This window comes from Heteronotia binoei, chromosome 2 (assembly GCF_032191835.1).
Source record: "Heteronotia binoei isolate CCM8104 ecotype False Entrance Well chromosome 2, APGP_CSIRO_Hbin_v1, whole genome shotgun sequence".
In the NCBI taxonomy this organism is placed as follows: domain Eukaryota; kingdom Metazoa; phylum Chordata; class Lepidosauria; order Squamata; family Gekkonidae; genus Heteronotia; species Heteronotia binoei.
Window position 1 is genome coordinate 176801584 of NC_083224.1, and position 17396 is coordinate 176818979.

Consider the following 17396-nt stretch of genomic DNA (forward strand, 5'->3'; position numbering starts at 1 on the left):
CAGTATCCCTCCTAAAAGGAATGGGGGGGGGGGTAATAATTCCAAGCCATTTTGCAGGGCTGCTGGACTGGAGAACCACCACAGAAATGCTCCATACAAGGACAGCAAGGGTACAGTCTGGATACCCATCACCACACCATACACACACAGAATGGTTACTGCCCCCAAATGCATAAAAGTATAAGAGCCCTACTGGATCCAGACAACATGAGTCCCTCCATTCCGGCATTCATATGATCTCAGTCTAATATATGGTCATTTAGACTTGCCAACCACCAGGTAGGCCCTGGAGACCTCTCAGAATTACTACTGATCTCGAGATTGGCAAAAATGGACGTTTTAGTAGGTGGATTATATAGCATAATATGCCACTGAAGTCCCTCCCCTCCCCAAACTTGTATTTTCCCATAATCCACCCCCAAACCTTCAGAAAATTCCCAACTTAGATTTGGCAACCCTATTCAGAAATACACTGCCTCTGAATATGAAAGCTCCATTCACTGCTATAACCAGGCCTTATTTTGGGCAGGTGCTCACAGGAGCAGTGCTCTTTCTTTCTTATCCCAATCCCACTCCCCGCCCCCCAAAAACCTTGCTTCTGGGCTCCATAGTTCAAACCCACTGTGAGAATTTTGCTGAACTCTAAGATTTGACAAACTTTCTAAGATTTTTCCCTACAAAAAATGGGAAAATAACCAAAACATATAAAGCAGAGAGGTGGAAATCGTCATCATGTCACTGTGGCCACATAGGAGAAATTAATTTGAAAAGTATGATGGGAGTAAGGTTTTATTATGGCAATTATAATGCAAGAAGCATTTTAAGGTAGATGCTGAGCTGATATAATTTAGTACACCTTCTAGTGATGTCAGGGGTGTGTGGCATGTGCAAATAAATTATTCAAATGAGTTGTGCTAATGAACTCCGACACCTTTTTCTACAACATGATCCCTGATCTTTATACATCCTCCTCCACGGATTTGCCTGATTCTGGCATTTTCCTCAAAACGAAAGACCTTTCTATCTCAATGCAGTACATTTCACAGGTTACCCCTACCTCTGTGGTGGGAAAAGCTTAACACCGACCCCTGCCCATCCCCCACTCCCAAACTGATCCAGAGAACTTCAACAGCTAAGCCTCTCCATACACTTATTTCTTTTTCTGCCTATCCACTGGCAATGAGTTCCACACGTTAACCCTTCCTATACGATGAAGAGCTGCCACGCCCAAATATTTAAGCCACGCTCTATTCCAATAAAGCACCGCCCATTCCTCCGTTTAAGCTCCTCCCCGTGCCACTTCCGTTCTCTGCTGGTCTTCCACTGGCCCCTTTCGGACACAAGTGTTAGGAGGGGGGTTAAACTCAGGTTCCTCACGTGACCCTTCACACTTCCCCCCCCCCGGGCCCCACCCGCGTAGGGAGGGGCGAGGAGGAACCTTAGCAGGCCGCTTCGCTCCCCCTTCACTCAAGGGCAGCCACGTGACTCGGGGCCCCAGTGCTCCCCTTGACACCCCCCCGCCCCTCACCCTCCTTCTTCTTCACAGCCTCTCACCCTCCTTCTTCCCTGCCGCCTCCGCCACCTCACAGCTTCTCTCGCTGGTGCTGCCGCTGCCGCGCAACCCAACCTGCAGCCAAACCCCGAACCGGGCAGGGCAGCCCCCTCCCCTCCTCCTCCGTCAGGGATTGACCGACAGGCCACCACAGCCAATAAGCGCCGTGCACCCCTCAGCGGCAAAGGCGGGGCCCAGCCTCATCGACGAGGTTAGGTTGCGCGGCCCCCGTCTTCGCTCAGAAAGGGGGCCCTCGGGCTGAGAGGAGGGGCAAAGAGGAGAGGAGGCGGCCAATCCGGGCTCTCGATCGAGGGAGAAAAAAAAAGATAGAGGCGGGGCCAAAGAGGCTTATGCAAATATAAGTCATTTTACTATGCATAAGGCGTGATTACATTATTCATAAGCCTCTTTTTGAGGTGAGGGGACCGAAGGAGAAAAAGGTGGGGAAACAAGGACGTGCCTCAGAATTTAGTGTAATGCTAATTTTGTACAGGCTACCATTTATATTAAATGTATTAACTTGCGTGTTTAAAGTATTCATATGCCAACTTTCCATTTCCTGACTGAGGCGGATTACAAAAAAAAACCCCTTAAAAATCACAAAACGCCATACAAAAGCAATCATACCCGTCACATAAAACGAACATCAAGAACATGATGCAAATGAAACTCAATTGATTTACAGATGCATTTTGTATATAATTAAAATTTCTATTCGTTATATGTATATATATATGTAAAAATTATACAACGTGAATATATACATAAATAGACAAAAAAATCACACATATGCATAACAGGTTTAAACAAATTTATATACACCCTTCTTGTGCATAACAATATTTTGCTTCTACATCTCTATATTTAAAATTACCTGTACATATATAATTTCCTACAAATGCTAACATGTTTATACGTGTGCGTTTTTTGTTTATGGAATTATTTTTTTATAGTTTTAAATGATATTTTTATTGTTTTTCTTTATGTTACTTTTACTTCATTGCAGTTTTCTGGAGATTGCAGAATATATCAAATAAATATGTTAGCGTGTGTGTTAGGTTGCAGGAAATATGTCCAATGTACATTAATATTGTTAAATATTACGTCACTATTTTTTCAATCTATATGCAGACATTAAAAGTAATCAGGCCCTGTCCACCTGTTTACAATTTAATCTAGCACCATATGAAAAGAAAAATTCATATGGTTACCTGTGACCTATATAACTCTTTAAAATGTTAAATTAGTATGCAGTTATACTCTAAGCTCATTCAGGGGAGGACAGTTTTTAATTAAACTTTTTTTCTTACCACATTAGGTTTTACAGTTCTCCAAGGAAGGCCCATCATGACACTACAGGGAAATGTTGCACAGCAGTAAGGAATTAATCTTGTTCATAAAATGAAGAATTCTTCACCAAGTGACTACACCACAAAGCTAAGAAATACGACAACCCCCCTCCATGCATACACAGGATAAAATCCAGATCTTTTCAGTCTCACGGATTTCCAAGGCAACATTGACTTCACCTTTTCACTAATCACTAGAGGTTAAAGGGGCTCCTCAGATGGCTTGTGCCTATGTAGGAAATTATTCCAAACTCATTAATGTCTCATCCCCCTTTTTAACAGAACATCACATCTGCACTAGGGTTACCAGCCTCCAAATAAGACCTGGAGAGCTCCCAGAATTACAACTCATTGTGAAAACCCCACTTCCTCCTCCAACCATAGAATCATAAGAGTTGGAAGGGACCTCCGGGGTCATCTAGTCCAACCCCCTTCACAATGCAGGAAACTCACAAATACCTCTCCCTAAATTCACAGGATCTTCATTGCTGTCAGATGGCCATCTTGCCTCTGTTTAAAAATCTCCAAGGAAGGAGAGCCCACCACCTCCTGAGGAAGCCTGTTCCACTGAGGAATTGCTCTAAAGGTCAGGAAGTTGTTCCTAATGTTGAGCTGGAAACTCTTTTGCTTTAATTTCAACCCATTGATTCTGGTCCTACCTTCTGGGGCCACAGAAAACAATTCCACACCATCTTTTATATGACAGCCCTTTAAGTACTTGAAGATGGTGATCATATCACCTCTCAGCCGCCTCCTCTCCAAGCTAAACATGCCCAGTTCCTTCAACCTTTCTTCACAGGACTTGGTCTCTAGACTCCTCACCATCTTCTTCACCCTCCTCTGGACCTGTTCCAGCTTGTCTATATATTTAAAATGTGATGCCCAAAACTGAACATAATGCTTACCAGAACAGAGTAAAGCACTATCATCACTTCACGTGATCTGGGCACTGTAACCAATACCCCTTTGGTTAGTGGGGTCCCCATCTTACTTTGGGCTTAGTTGTTTTAACAGGCACCCTCTTTTACAGCCCGGATGCCAAGGGAAGCTGACAACTGGGTTCTGCCAAGACATTGGAAATTCCCAGGGACAGGAGGGGACAGGGTGTGCTGGCATCACAAACTGATTCAGGGCAATCTCTCCCAACTCACATTCTCAAGAACAATAAGACTTCACTTCATTCTCAATAACAAAAGACTTTTCAACACTGGAATATTCTGACATATCCCAGAGGTATCTGCCCAGCCCAAAGAAGTTGCTATTACATCAGTGGACCAGTTTCCCTTTTCCAACTCAATTAAGAATTGCATTCAAGTAATTAATTTATGCTCCATCCCAGTGTTTCCCATTTGCAGGGTTGTGACTCGGTACCGGGCCACGGAAGCCTCACTACCAAGTCACAACAAAAGCCAAAGCCCTGCCCCAGCAAAACTAGCTCCGCCCCCAACAAAGCATGACCTCTGCTCTGCTTCCTTCCCCCATCTCTCTGTTGTGCAGAGAAAAGCTAGCCTTGAAGAATGACACAGGCTGCAAAGTCTGCTCTCCATTTGGCTTCCTTCCTTCCCCCGTCTCTCTGTTGCGCAGATAAAAGCTAGCCTTGAAAATTGATGCACGCTGCAAAGCCTGAGCTCTGTTTGGCTTCCTTCCTTCCCCCATCTCTCTGTTGTGCAGAGAAAAGCTAGCCTTGAAGACTGACACAGGCTGCAAAGTCTGAGCTCTGTTTTGCTTCCTTTCTTCCCCCATCTGTGTTGTGCAGAGAGAAGCTGGGCTGCCTATCCTTCCTTCTCCCCCTCCCAGTGTTTGAGAGAAAAGCTGGCGTCCACGGGCACTTTAGATCCATTAAGTGTTCTTCAAGGCATGAGCTTTCCTGTGCTTTGCAGTATGTTCTTTTGGGGAGGATAGGTGTGTTTTTTTTCAGCCAGGAGTGATGGGGAGTAGGCATTCCAGTAGCTTTTTTTTTTTTTACCAAACGACCCCTGGGCAGAATTGTTGCTGGCTGAGGTCATCTGATGGTGAGGAAGGCTTTTTTTTCTTTGCCCCCCCCTTTCTTTCCCTGCAAGCAATGCTCTGTCTTCATTCTTGGTGCTGGGAGGGGGGGACAAGCAACAGTGGGAGGGCTTCTAGTGCCCTGGCCTCACTGGTGGACATTCTGGAAATGACATCACAGGAAAAGGTGGAGTTTTGGTTCAGTATGCCCCAGAAGTGACATCACTTGGCCCTTGACACCACAGGAAATGACATAATTCCTGTCTCCCAGCTCCACCCCCAAAGTCTCCTGGCTCCACCCCCAAATTTTAGTGAGTCACAAAGGAGAAGTGTAAAAATAACCGGGCCACAGGAAAGAAAAGTTTGGGAAACCCTGCTCCATCCTGTTTCAGGAGCTATCTCAACTCACCCTACTTACTACTCTGCTTAGCAAATGATGGCATCTTCCTCCAATGAAAGAGATACCTGTTGCTCCTTAACCTGGATAGCCCAGGCAAGCCTGATCAAATCAGGTATCCCTACATGGCCCATGAAAAGTTTATTGCAAAATGGTTTCCGATAATTGAAAAGTTAGACAACGATCCTTGCTATGTAAATTCACTCTTGAAATGTGAGAAATAAATTTCTGTTACTAATGTAAATATGGTTAATTTTGGGCAGGCCTTTTGGTTATAATTCAAAATATTTGGTTACAATTTGTTTAGGGGTTTCTGAGGATATATGTACACATATTTTTAAGAAGGATTCTTTTGACTATTTTGTATGTATACAATTTTATTTTTTGTTCGTCTTTCTGTGGTGTTGAATAAAATTTAAAAAAGAAACAGGTATCAGAACTTAAACTAAAAGAAAGTGATACCTGTTGCATTGGATAGAGCTGCTATCATCACCTCCGCTATTCTATGTACATTCCATTTTTAAAAATGCAGTGCTCATTTTGGCTGTGTAGGCCCATGGTATTTAGTTGTATCTTTTTAAAAAATAATAATCTAAAACTGGATTGAGGCAACCATGCAAGAATATAATAGGGAAAATGGTGCATAATGGATTGAATAGACTTCTTCCCAGAGCAGGGACAGCCAAACTGTGACTCAGGAACTACATGTGGCTCTTTCACACACATTGTGCAGCTCTTGAAGCCCCTACCGCCTGACCAGCCAGCTTGCAGAAGGAATTTTTCTCTTTAAATCCAGCAGCTTGGATAATGCATTTAAAATTAAAGTTGCTTTCTTCCCACCTTTCACTTCCTCTCCCCTCCCCACATCTATCTTCCTTCCTTCTTTCCTTCTGCTCCCAAACATCTGATGCTCATGTCTTGCAGATCTCAAATATCTGATGTTTAGTCTATGTGTCTCTTACATTAAGCAAGTGTGGCCATTTCTGCTCCAGAATATAATGGAAGCAGAACAACACACATGCAATCATGGGGAGACTGAATAAAGAACAATGTGGCCAGATTAAATTAGGTATAAGTTAAGGAAGTAAAACACTCATGATTCCCCTTCTAGAAATCAGTTAGTTTTTAATATATTCTGCAAAACAACGTTGCAATTTTAATATCTTAAGTAGATCTTGAGATGTTCCCCACTCCTCCACTTACAGCTGCTGGAATGGTCTTAGGTCAGCCATAGCTATCGCAGGAGTTGTCCTTGAAAGGGTGGCTGCTGTGAGAGCCCTCTCAGCCCCACCCACCTCACAGGGTGTCTGTTGTGGGGGAAGAAGATATAGGAGATTGTAAGCCGCTCTGAGTCTCTGATTCAGAGAGAAGGGCAGGGTAAAAATCTGCAGTCGTCGTCGTTGATCTGTCTCTTGTTTAGTATGGGAAATATGTGGAAGGAAATGGGATGTGAATTATTTGGTGACAGAAATAATCTTTTAAAATAGGCAATGAATTTTGGAAGGTGCCTTCTTGCCCTTTACAACATCAGCATCAGATCCATGACGTCTTCTGTGGACCCACAAAGCAGTTCTAAGTAGAGTTACACCTTTCAAGGTCCATTGAAATCAGTGGGCTCAGAAAGTTGCAACTCTGTTTAAGATTATACTGCTTGTAACCCTGTTCTTTTCTGAGAACGCTCAGAGCTTAACTGTTATACTGACGTGCCATGTATATTGCTGGTTGTACAGTATGGTGCCATACCATGAGATGATACGTTGCCAAGAAAGCCCTTGGACTTCACTATACACTTTTCACTTTGTACAGCAGAACCTGCCAACATGGTGTCGTGGTCAGAGTGCTGGAGTGTGATCTGGAAGACCCAGGTTCAAATCCCCACTCTGCCATGGAAGTTTGCAGGGTGACCTTAAACTAATTACTTTCTCTCAGCCTAACTTACCTCATAAGATTGTTGCGGCGGGTATAAAACAGAGGAAGGGAGAACAGTGTTATAAGCTGCTTTGGATCCCCATTGGATAGACAACCAGAGTTTGCACAAGTTTTTAAAAACAACATCAGGCCAATAGCCAGAGTTGCCAACAGGCCTGGAGAAGAAGGTTCCCATCCCTTTATTAATATGTGGAAATGGGGAGGTGAATCTTATTATGACCTGGAAGTAAATAATATCTCTTGGTAAATAACATTCCCTCAAGCCTTTATTAAAGGAACAGGACTTTTTTTCCCTCCAGGGAGCTGGCAACCCTTCCAACAGGAGCAGAAGCAGAAATATTTTGATATCATGGATACAAGTTGTATAAAATATTCCCATTTTCAGTTGGAGGATCACGGAAACTATAAATATATTGGGCAGGTGCTTTTTGATTAAACAGAGATAAGATAGAGATAAAACAATAGATACCATTATTCCGAACAATGAAGGCAGTTAGCCCCTAGACAGATGCAGGAATTGTGTCAGTGGTTGCCAATTCGGCTGCTTTGATGCCTGGAAATCAGGCCAGTAAGGCGTTGTGTGACAAGGAGGGAATGGAAATTGATGCACAGCACCCTGAGTCGAAATGCAGCACATTAAATATTAATATTAATTAAAACTGTATTAAATATTAAACATTGATTGATTGATTTTTATTTTTTTTTTATTTTGCAAAATGTAAAGACAAGCCCCTAGCATTTGCTAGTCCCTGGCCAAATCACTTAAAGGCAGGAGGATGCTAACTTCATAGCAAGAACAAGGGCAGAATATGGCTCACAGGCTTTTATCTTGTAATTATTTTAAAAGGAAAAGTGGGAATTTCAGGGAAAGCTTTGGAATACATGCCAGGGCGGGGGGCAGGCTACCTCCCTGTGTCTATAACATCCCTGCTGCCAGTGGAATTTCTGAACAGCAGTGTATATAGTGGAATGGCAGAGAGATGCCATGTCAGGGATCACTAATTACCTCCTTGTAGTCAAGGTTTAGATCCTCGCTTCAGAAACACCAAACCCAACTTATATATATGCATATACTCAAGACACACATTGAAAGCTTAATTTAACATACTGGTTAAAGGGCTGCAAACTGAATAGTAGAAACCCAGGCTGCTCCTCTCCTCTCTTTGACTGGATCTATAGAAAACCAACCTGTGAAGCTTTTTCAGGGCATGGTCGGAACTAAAGAAGATTCCCTGCGAATCAAGCTACTCTTAGAAGCACAGCTGCAGAGGCAGGTGGCAATCCTAATTGTTTGAAGTTGTGGTTATTGTGCCAGGGATCTCCTAGAGCAAATGCCTCTTCAGCTCCAAAGTCAATTTTAAGCTAGTCATGTTCCCAGTCTCAGCCTTCCCCCCCTACTCTTTCTAATATGGCCGTAATAATATTAACCTACCTTGCAGGGTTGTTGCTGGGACTGCTGAAATAACATACATGAAGGACATTTTTATTTTGCCACCAAATGACAGCTGACATTTAGCAATTCTGTAGGGTTTGCAATTGCCTGGCTCTGTGTCACGATCCTGACATTCCTTGATGGTCTCCCATCCAAATACTAACCATGGAGTTTACAAGTTGCTCACATTTCAGTCAGTATGGAGTTAAATTTTGTTGTTAGTTAACAGGATGTTACTTTGTCTGACTTATAGCTGTAGGAGTAGTGTTTAGGGTAATTTTGGGGAGTTGTTTATTCTAATTAAGTGACCTGTAACCTTTCTATTGGTCAGTAAGTCTCTTGTCTGTAGAAACTGCATGCATGTATTCACAGGTTTGTGGCTCTTTGTGTTTAGCAAGGAGGAGGACACACTGAGAGTCGCCACTGCTGTTTTCGCTATGTAACTATTAGGATGTAGTTAGCACTGCAGCTGGAATGTATTCTTTAACTTCTTTCATCCAAAGTTCCCTTCCCTGTTGTTTTCAATAACCTATGCTTCTTTATAAATTTAAGCACCTTGTCTGGCTCCCTGTCCATACAATCAGCCTCTGTTTTAAAGACAAAATCCCAACACTGACCCTACTTAGCTTCCAAGGTTTGATGAGATCAAGCTAGTCTGGGCAATCCAGGTCAGGGCCGTGAAGGACATAGAACAAGCAAGAGCCATGCTTTGTTGTTGCTATTATGGCTTGCAGGGATGCATCTGTTCCTAAGTTATGCACGAATAGTCCCACTTTGTGGTGGCCTCAATTTGTAAGTGCCTGTTTTTACATTGGCTCAAGCAAATGAATTGGGATTGTTCCTTTACCAGTGAACAAATGTGTGCAGGTGAAGACACTCAGGACCTCCCGGCTTGCTTTGCACCTGCACAAGTCAGGCACAGATCCAACCTGGCTCTGTGTGCAGCTCTCTGAGAAATCCATTTCCCAAAGGCAAACAAGTGTCTTATCTACCCATCCATTTTAATCCTGGCTTTCCTCCAAGGAGCTGAGGATGACACACATGATAGTTCCCACCCGCCCATGAGCTTCACAGGCAGGTGAGGACTTGAACTCCACGCACTGGATCCAAAGCTCTAACCACGGCATGCCAGCAGACGCACATCACAGGTCCGCACTGCAGTGGACACTTTATTGAACACTTACTCAGCTCTTGCACTTTTTCAGGGCAGCTCACCTGACCTGACACAGGGGAATGTTGCTGCCAAAGTTTCCCCCTAGATTGGAGTTTGAAAGAGTGTAGGAAGCATCACCTCCGTTTTCTGCACATGCAGCTGCTGTTTAAAGCATGGGAGGAAAGATGTGGGGCGGGGTGAGTGGGTGGGAGATATCAACCCAGCCTCTAGAGTGAGGCCACGGAGCTAAATGTATTCTCCCTCCCACCCAGAACGAAAGAGACGGTGGGTTGACTAGAGACCCAGACAGCAAAGGAATGGCCTTTGCAAGATAAAGCCTTAATTATAGCTTTACATGCTGAGCTCCCTGTGGGTGCAGCAAAACTTGATTTTGCTAAATGTACCTCCATTTTAAATGACAGCGTGCCTCAGGGTACTGGCTGTTGGGTGAGGGGAGCAGGGAGACGGGGAGGGCAGTCGCCTTCACACTCTTGCTTGTGAGTTTCCCAGAAGTATCTGCATGGCTGCAACTAGAACCAGGATGCTGGACTGTACAGACTCTTGGTCAGATCCAGCAGCAAGGCACTTCTTATGTAAATGAGCAGCTGCAGGCGTGGGAAGGCACCCTGTCTTCCAAGGCCTTCTATTAAGCACTGGCTGGGAAAAGCAACTGCTAACCACAGCACCCTCCCCGTTCTCAAAGGCTGTGCAAGTCCAGTTTCGCTTTTAGGTGCTGCACACCCCCTGCTGGCCAAAGACAGTTCCAACATGCAACACCCACCTGCAGGGCTCTACACTGTATAGCAAGAATGCTGCCCCTCAGCCCCTGAACACACTGGGCTGAATCCTGTCTATCATTTCCACTAGCAGTGCAGGGATACTTCCCCTAACATAGGAGGCTAAAAAAAATAAACATTGGAACACATTTGTGGCATCCAACCGTTAACTCTTCCCTTTTTACAGCCCAGAAGACAAAAGTGTTCTTTCTAAAGCAGGGCCCCCCAACGTGTTGCCTGTGGGCACCATAATACCCACAGACAGGGCTTTTTTTGAGCAGGAACGTAGTTCTGGCTGGCTTGGCATCAGGGGGGTGGTCTAATATGCAAATTAGTTCCTGTTGGGCTTCTGCTACAAAAAGCCCTGCCCACAGGCAGAGGTGGGATTGAAGCAGGAGCTCCTTTGCATATTAGGCCACACACCCCTGATATAGCTAATCCTCCAAGAGCTTACAAGGCTCTTTTTTTAAAGCTCTTGGAGGATTGGCTACATCAGGGGTGTGTGGCCTAATTTGCAAAGGAGCTCATGCTAGAATTCCACCCCTGCCACAGGTATCTTTCTTGGTGCCTGCCAAGTGTTTTTAGAAAGTGTGTGGGGCCAGATGGAGTTTTTGCCCAACAGGGGTTCTGACCAGCCATTGGCAATCTGACTGACTATGCAGATTTTTAAAATAATGCTATTGGCAGCAGCTGCCCCTACAGCACAAAGATCTTCAGTGTGACTGAAGATAATCTGTGTGAATGCAAGAAAATGTTTTAAAACAATATATTCATTTAAGAAGTCATCTTATTAAACTTCACTCCCTTGCATTTCATGATTGGTTCCACCTCCTGGCAGCCATTTTGCGGGTGTGTCTATCACCCCCGGTCAGAAGATGCCTGCAGGAAGAGAAACATTCGGGGACCCCTCTATTCTGAGGCACCTGCGTCCCAAGTTAATTTCAAACAGTAGAGCAACAGCAGTAGACAGAAGGTTTACTGCAGCATACCCATGAACCACAGACCAGTATGCGGGTGGCAACATAGGAGGTGCTGGGATTCTTGTCAAAGGTCCTGAACTGGGAGGGGTGGGGTCTTGGTGCTGTTTTACAATTAACTTCCTATGTTCATAAACCAGAATACAAAACTCAGGGCTGCTTTACACAATTTAGCTAAGCCTTAACTGTTAAGGGGAGATCCAGTTTGGTGTAGTGGTTAAGTGTGCGGACTCTTAACTGGGAGAACCGAGTTTGATTCCCCACTCCACCACTTACACCTGCTGGAATGGCCTTGGGTCAGCCATAGCTCTGGCAGAGGTTGTCCTTAAAAGGGCACCTGCTGGGAGAGTTCTCTCAGCCCCACCGACCCCACAGGGTGTCTGTTGTGGGGGAGGAAGGTAAAGGAGATTGTAAGCCACTCTGAGATGCTGAGATTCAGAGTGGAGGGTGGGGTATAAATCCAATATCATCATCTTCTTCTGCTCCTCCTCCTCCTCCTTCTTTGATAGACAAGTATCTTGAAAGGGCAGCTTCTGGGAGAGCTCTTTCAGCCCCACCTACCCCACAGGGTGTCTGTTGTGGGGGAGGAAGATAAAGGAGATTGTGAGCCGCTCTGAGACTCGGAGTGGAGGGTGAGATATAAATCCAATATCATCTTCTTCTTAATTTACTTTTATTAAAGGTATACCCTGAACTGTGATACCCAAAGCTGCTCACAACACCGATAAGCAGATAAAAACAGCTACAGATAATTAGACACCGATAAAAGCGGTAGCGATACATAACTGCTTACAAAATAGTTGTCCATAAAAGCTGTTTTTAGAAAAGCCTCATGAAATCAGCAGTATATCAGTCATAAACAAGAAAAGAAATCACGGAGTAGAAACCAAAAGGTCAGGAAATAAAGACATCATATGCCCTCCAGTATGAAATAGTTTTGACCCCCTTCCCAGAAGGTCAAAAGCAACGGGGCAAAGCTAATTTCCTGGGGCACACAATCTGGGCACCATCAGTGTGTGTGTGGGGGGGGAAATACTTTTTGTGTTCACTGACCTCAACTGTCTCACCAAAGGCAAATGTATTAGCTACTCAAAACAGACAAGAGTTTCCAAATGCCAGCTCCAGACCTGGAAGATTGATAGGGAGCTGTAAATCTGTGCTTTTCATTCACAAAGGGCCCCTTTACACCCCACAACATTTCTTCAGGTGCAATATATGTATAAAGCAGAGATTATTGTGTGCCAGTCACATTCTTGACTATTTTGTTCCATGGACACATGCTGGGAAACTGGGATTGGCCATGGCTACCTGACACACGTACGCAAAGCAAAAAGCCTGTGTATTCTTATGACGCATGTTACTGTTTGATACTATCTGGTTTCCTACTCAGAAAAGGGCCTGCATTGAACATATAAAAACGTGGGTGGGGGGTCTTTTGAAGAAGCTGTGAGCTTCAAGAGAAACACAAAGGCTGGCTAGGAAATCCATCAGCTACCTCCCACTGCCATTAAGAATTACTTTTCAATATATGGCAGCAACAAAGCAGAGAGCTTGGGCATAGGACATCTGTCCTCACATGTTGATGAATGCACCAGGTTTTCCTCTGCCCTGCCCTGAATGCTTTCACCCCCGTTTATTATGTGGATGTTTGCAAAAGTCTGGATCATGCCCTCGTGAATCTGCCTTAGCTCTTGGAGAAAAGCTCTTGCTTTAAGCAGGCATTGAGGGTTATTACCTGCCGAGTTTTCAGGTTTCAAGCCTTTCTTTTTTTAAAAAGCCAAGCCTCATTTCAACGGCAGGAATTTCCTTCAAATACAGGCAATGCAATATGCAAATGAAAGTTGCGCATCTGGCTTACGTGTCACTGCTGCAGAATAATTTTTTAAAAGGTGACAGACTTGATTAGACAAGATCTTGCCACCAGAGCTTTGCAACTTACTCAGAGCTTGTGTGGACAAAAGAGAGATCTCTCTCTCAAATCCAGTCTACTCTACGGTTGCCAGCCTTCAGGTGGGGCCTGGAGATCTCCCACTTTTGGTTTGATGCAGTGGTTAAGTAAACTGACCCTTATCTGGGAGAACCAGGTTTGATTCCCCACTCCTCCACTTACAGCTGCTGGAATGGCCTTGGGTCAGCCATAGCTACCTCAGGAGTTGCCCTTGAAGGGGCAGCTGCTGTGAGAGCCCTCTCAGCTCCACCCACCTCAGAGGGTGTCTGTTGTGGGGGGAGAAATATAGGAGATTGTAAGCCGCTCTTAGTCTCTAATTCAGAGAGAAGGGAGGGATGTAAATTTGCAATCTTCTTGTACAATTATCTCCAGCTGGCAGAGATCAGCTTTCCTGGAGAAGATGGCTGCTTTGAAAGGTGGATTCTATGGCATTGTACCATGCTGAGGCCCCTCCCCAAAACCCCCACCCTTTCCCAGATCTTCCCCGCAAAGTATTTTCCAACCTAGATTTATCACCCCTATCAGTAGCAGGCCAATGTGTAAGGATAGGATTGCAGCCACTGGGGAAGTAAATGGACTCTTGGCCGCTCTGTTTGCAGTAGGGTAGCCAGCTCCGAGTTGGGAGATACCTGGAGATTTTGGGGTTGGGGAGGGACTTCGATGAGGTATTATGCCATAGAGTTCACCTTCCAAAGCAGCCATTTTCTCTAAGTGAACTGATCTCTGTCACCTAGAGATCAGTTGTAAGATCTCAAGGCTCTCTCTGAAGGTTAGCAGCTCTACTTTGCAGGAAGCTTGGAGGCAAAAGACACACCTTTTCCAAGCACTCACCACTTCTGTGGGGGCACCCCAACAGAGCTCTATGCCCCTGCCCCCTCCCCTTTGCCATTTCCTCCCCCCCTTTCCATCTCCATCTCCTCCATCCCCAAAGCAGCTGGCTCCCAAACGTCAAGGGAGCAGATGGTTTCCACAGCAACCTTCCGAATGACGCATTTTGAGATTTGCCAACCGAAAGCCTAAGGGGGACTTGCCATTTCTTATTTGGGGTGTAGTGGTGAAAGAAGTGGCAGAAGAAGAGGAGAGTGTGTGCACACACCAAGCATAGCCTTGAATTCAGTTAATGCATTGCAGATGCACACACGCGCACACACACTTCATGCTCACACAAGCCTTTATAAATTGGTGCATTCCCCTCAGCTCAACAAGGCAAGCAGGAAGGCCAGTAGAACATTAAATCTACTTTAAACACAAGTGATCAAAACCTACATAGTACATTAAGAAGGTGCAAGCAACACTGACGTCGTCCCCCTTTTGTGGGTCATTCTCGCACTCTGCATCTTCTCACAGGCACAGCAAAACAACACTTAATAGTGGGCAATTAGTGTGCAGCAGCTAAGCAGGTAGTGTAGCTTTGGCTGGCGTGCAGGAAGTCCTGGATGTAGACACTGGTTACAAGATCTCCAGTGCTGGGGAAGACCTGCCTCTCCTTGGGCCCAGGAAAGCTGCTGCTGGTCAGAGTAAGCAATACTGCCCCAGAGGTCTGATTGTGTAAAAGTCACTTCCCTATGCATCCTACACCCCAACGGACCATTTCATCGTGAAGGACAGAGGTGCACTCTCAACAACTCTCAGTGCGAAAGCCGTAGCATGGTCATTATTTGCTGCACTTCTCACCTCAGCTGCAGTCTGATGCCCTCACAGGAAATACTGCTGAGGAGGGTCCATACTTCAACAGAGTGTGCATTTTATATGCAGAAATTCCCATGGGTGATAAGTGCAGCCAATCGCAACTGTGGCTTTCACAGAACCCTCACCGAATGAGGGATCTTCAGCCAGAAGACAGGCAAAAACCTCTGCTCACAATGACGGGCACGCACAGATTAAAATCCCATTTTTTGAGAAATGCCACTTGGAAAGGGTTTAATATTCAGTGCAAACCTTAGCAGAGTCACACTGTGGAGTCCACTGAGATAGGCTTAGAAGGGTGTAACTTTGCTTAGGATTGAACCATCACACGAGGAAAGGAGTGATTGTTCCTAAAAATTGCCACTACTTATCCCTCCCCTTATTTAAATTCTTCTGTAGCCTTGCTTTAATTACAACTGTTTTCTGCAACAGTGCCACAGGACTTACGCAAGGACTTCCTTGTCCTCCAGGGGCATCCATCTGAAGGCACTGGTTGCAGAAACCTTACTTAAACAGATCCAAATTGAGTAATTGCCCAATGTCAGACTTCTTGGGAAGCCCCAGCCATAACACCACCTTCAGCTTCATGAACAGAAGCAGCACATGAACACACAAAGCTGGCTTATATACCGAATCAGACTCTTGGTCCATCTAAGTCAGTATTGTCTACTCAGACTGGCAGCAGCTTTCCAGCCTCTCAAGCAGAGGCCTTTCACATCATCTACTGCCAGATCCTCTTAAGTGGAGATGCTGAGGACTGAACCAGGAACTTCTGCATGCCAAACAGATGCTCTACCACTGAACCACTGCCCCTCCCCATTGTATTCTGAGGACTTGACCAGTCCTCCTGTAATTTTGCTCACTGGCTGCAGGACTTCCCCAGCAGTGCAGTGCTCTAGGCTTACAAAGGGCAGAAATGATACTGAAAGGCCCCATGGGCCGGTGCAAAGACGATGGAGCAGGGCTGATAGGGATGTCAAAACACCCCTGGAGTAGGACAAGCCTGGATATGGGTCTCAGCTGAGCAGGCCCCCAGAACTGCCAACGTCACCAGGGCCAGTTGGCTCTGTGTGCTCCTGGTGACCAACAGCAGTGTCCTACTGGCAAGGCTTTTCTTGTAGAAAAAGCCCAGCAGGAACATATCTGCATGTTAGGACACACCCCTGACATCACCATAGTTTCACACAAGGCTTTTTGTAGGCAAAGCCCAGCAGGAACTCATTTGCATAATAGGCCACACACCCCTGACACCAGGCTAGTCGGAACTTAGTTCCTGCTAAAAAAAAAAGCTCTGCCTACTGGAAACCTTCACAATCAGTTAAAGGACCGGTCCACTCTGGGGGACACCCTGAAGGGTGCAAGCCGCAAATTAAGATACCAAAATGGGCGTTTGAGAACTTGCCTGGAGGTTTCAGTTGACTTACGAGGAAGCTGCAGGAGCAGCGGAACGCAATCAAAGCCGGGGTTTGCATGAAGGCTAGAATTTTTCCTTCAGAAGTCACCAAGCAACAGAGGGACTCCTGTGGAACTTTATTATTGAGTCTTAGTACTCAGTTTGGAAAACAGAGACTGTGTGGGGTCCTCCTTGGAATATTGTTTTGAGACTTTTGTTTGTTGTCTATTTATACTGTATGAATGCATGCCCACTGTTGTAGGCTGTTCATTTCATGATAATAGAATTTTTTATACACCAGTCAAGAGTGTTTGTTTTTGCACAATATTTTTGTATTTTCCTAATTGCTTAGGAGGCAGCCACAGTGATGATGGGGGACTTCCAGGGAAGCCCATATTACCTGTGAGGACCGCCAAGCTGCAGGACAGGTTGTCTCTCTTCCTTTGGAAAGAGCCAGGCAGGCTTATAGCGGAGACAGCTGTCACCTGCAGTGTTCTTTCTCAGGACAAGGAACAGATGATCCGAAGGATTCCTCCTTACTCCACGCTGAACCCAAGAACCAAGGCAATCATGGGTGGACATGGGATAAATTCATTTTTTTTATTCATTCATTCAAGGAAGACTATTTCTAGAATAAAGGCTACATTGTACCATTGGTTTGTTTTCATTTTATTATTACATTGTTATATTATTATTTTCTCATCTCTTTTCTCTTTAAAAAGCCAGTTATGCACAGTAGCTAATATCGTCATGCTGGCATCAAGAGGAAGTCTAATAACGACAGTTTTATTTACAATGCAAACGTTGCCTTTCGTTTT

At 45.0% G+C, this 17396-nt stretch overlaps 1 protein-coding gene across 1 annotated transcript in view; it reads right to left on the minus strand.

The window, feature by feature from the left end:
• Nucleotides 1-1844, minus strand: part of GNG7 (G protein subunit gamma 7) — a 145097-nt gene extending 143253 nt beyond the window's left edge. The window contains exon 1 of the mRNA XM_060232523.1: nt 1555-1844. The gene's annotated coding sequence lies outside the window, so the exon portion shown is untranslated. The remainder of the gene's footprint in view (nt 1-1554) is intronic.
• Nucleotides 1845-17396: the final 15552 nt, after the last annotated feature.